A 2,778-nucleotide genomic window follows, 5' to 3' on the forward strand; every position below is an offset into this window, starting at 1 on the left:
ACGACCTCTTGCATATTCTCGTTTAGTCGCCTCTGATGCTCTACACTTGGTTTGCTGCCTTCCTTCAACTGAATTTTGTGCTCACAGATCCCAGATGGGATACCTCAAATATCTTCTATGGTCCAACCAATAGCATGCCTATACTCCCTCAATACCTCCAAAAGTTGCACAATCTGCTCTTCAGTCAATAAGGCTGAAACGATCACCGGTAATGTATTGCTAGGACCAAGGAACTCATATTTCAGGTGTGATGGGAGCTGCTTAAGCTCCAACTTAGGTGGCTCAATGATCGAAGGCTTTGCTGGAGGAGTTGTTATATTTTCCAGATCAAGACTCAGCTTCTTTGGGTGGTATGTGTATGAGCCCAGCCCAACAAGTGAATTAACTGTCTCCTCATAGCCTTCCATGTCTTCAGCATTGAAATTCATCAGAATACCAGCCAAATCCTCACCCAAACTATCTTCTTCCATCTTGAACTCCACTGCTTCATCAACAACATTGAATGAATCAATTACCGAAATACTCTCGTAAGCACTTGGTAACTTCATCCATTTGCTAGCCTGAAAGGTCCCTTCTTCATTGTTGACTCGGAACTTTATTTCATTTTTCTCAGAATCCATCAGAGCCCTCCTTGTAGCAAGGAAAGGTCTCCCCAGAATGATAGGAATGTCCCGATCAACAGCACAGTCAAGAATCACGAAATCAGCGGGTAACATAAAATCACCAACCCGCACAATGACATCATCAACCACCCCGACTGGTCTTTTGATAGACCTATCAACCATCTGCAATCTCATCGTAGTCGGCCTTGGCATCCCCAAACCTGATTGTTTATATATAGCAAGGGGCATCAAATTTATACTCGCCCCATTATCACACAAAGCACAGGCAAAATCATGGTGCCCGATAGAACAAGGAATGGTGAACGCCCCAGGATCTCCCTTTTTCTGCACAGTTGTGGTTGAAATGATGGAACTCACGGTGTAAGTCAAACTCACGGTGTCATGCTGCACCATTTTCTTCTTGGTCAGCAAATCCTTCAAATACTTCGCAAAACCCGGCATCTCCTTGACAGCTTCCAAGAAAGGAAACTTCAGAGATAACTGCTTCAGTTGATCATAAAACTTCTCAAACTTAGCATCTTCCTGTTTCTTTACCAACCTCTGAGGAAAGGGAGGTTTAGATTTGAAGAGTTGTGTCAAAGGGTGGAGAGCCCCTTTTACAGCCTGCTTTCTCGTATTATCAGCTTCCTTAATCATCTCTGGAATATCAGCTACCTTCTTGTCAGCATGGATATCATCAGTAATAATAGGTGCTTCAGGCTGCACCTCATTCTCTTCATCTATCGGCTCAAGATCAATTACTTCCTCAGTAGCTCCCTGTATTGTTTTACCACTTCTGGTAGTAATGGCAAACACAATGTTTAAACCGCCTCCCCCATTCTTCGGATTTGGGATGCTGTCGCTTGGAAGTCCTCCCTTTTTATGAGGGTGCTGCTCTCTAGAAATATCCCTCATCTGCGACACAAGCTTCTGAATAGCCGCTGTATGAGAACCCACTGTTTCTATCAACCCAGATAAAGTCCTCTCAGACTTCGATTGATTTGCCAGAATCTTCTCAAGCATTGCTTCAACTTTCGAACTACCCTGCTCTGATGATTTCCCTTTTGGTGGTATATAAGGATTGGAACTCTTGTTCCCAAAATTGTTGCTGTTGTTGTAGCTCCCATGGTTCGCACCACCATAGTTATTGTTGTAGTTCCCAGAGTTGTTGTAAGCACCTTGACCTTGCTGAGGTCTCCATTGATTCTGATTCAGACTCTGATAGCCACCTTGGTAATTCTGTCGTTGATAACCCCCTTGAGAGTTATTAACATAGTTAGCATCTTCAACCTGCATAGGTGGCCCATCAAGGAACTGACCATCTTGAGCATGGTACATCCCTTTTGGCAAAACTGCATCTTCCTCACACACATTTACCTTCTTGGTTTGAGACTCATTAAACTTCTTCGTCAGCAAGGAAATATTTGTTGCAAGTTCTGCCAAAGTTTGCTGGGTATCCTGATTCTCCTTCACTATATTCTGGAGCATAGCAGTACCATATGGTACCACATCAGCATTGTTCGAGTGCCAAGCCTGATTATGAGTTGTCAGCTTGTTGAGTATTATGGTCACTCGTCTGAAGGTCTTGTTCATAAAACACCCATCAGCCGCATTGTTGGCCACTGACTGTGTCACTGGATCTAACCCTCGGTAGAACTTCTCCATCAATATATTTTCCGAAAAACCATGATTTGGGATCTTCTGCAGATAATCTTTGAACATCTCCCAGGCTTCATATAGTTGTTCCCCCGGTCGCTGCTTGAATGCATATATCTTATCTCGAATCTCAGCCTTCTTACTAGGGGGATACCACTTTTTAAGAAAAACAGTAACCATCTCTGCCCATAAAGTAATTGAATTTCGGGGCAGCTTCTCGAACCATGTTCTTGCCTCTCCAGCTAAGGAATACTTGAATAGCCTCAACCGAATAACATCTTGTGGAACATTGTTCTGGACGTGATTAGCACACACATCCACAAATTTTGCAAATGACGTTGAGGGTCATTCTCGGTAGAGTTCCGAAAGTACCCTTCAAGTTTCAGCAGCTGGTAAAGAGATGAGTCAATTTTCACAGTAGCCGCTCCAACTCGAGGTTGAACAATGGCAGATGCATAGTCCTCCTCTTGAACCAGTTCAGCAAAAATATTCTCATCATCAGATTCATCCGTTTGATGGT

At 43.4% G+C, this 2,778-nt stretch overlaps 1 non-coding gene across 1 annotated transcript; it reads left to right on the forward strand.

Moving 5' to 3' along the window:
- The first annotated feature begins 2,283 nt into the window (after positions 1-2,283).
- Positions 2,284-2,389, forward strand: LOC132634515 (small nucleolar RNA R71). Its single transcript, XR_009580233.1, has one exon. It is a non-coding gene; the product is annotated as a small nucleolar RNA R71 (small nucleolar RNA).
- Positions 2,390-2,778: the final 389 nt, after the last annotated feature.

The sequence above is a fragment of the Lycium barbarum genome, chromosome 3 (genome assembly GCF_019175385.1).
Source record: "Lycium barbarum isolate Lr01 chromosome 3, ASM1917538v2, whole genome shotgun sequence".
Lineage (NCBI taxonomy): Eukaryota > Viridiplantae > Streptophyta > Magnoliopsida > Solanales > Solanaceae > Lycium > Lycium barbarum.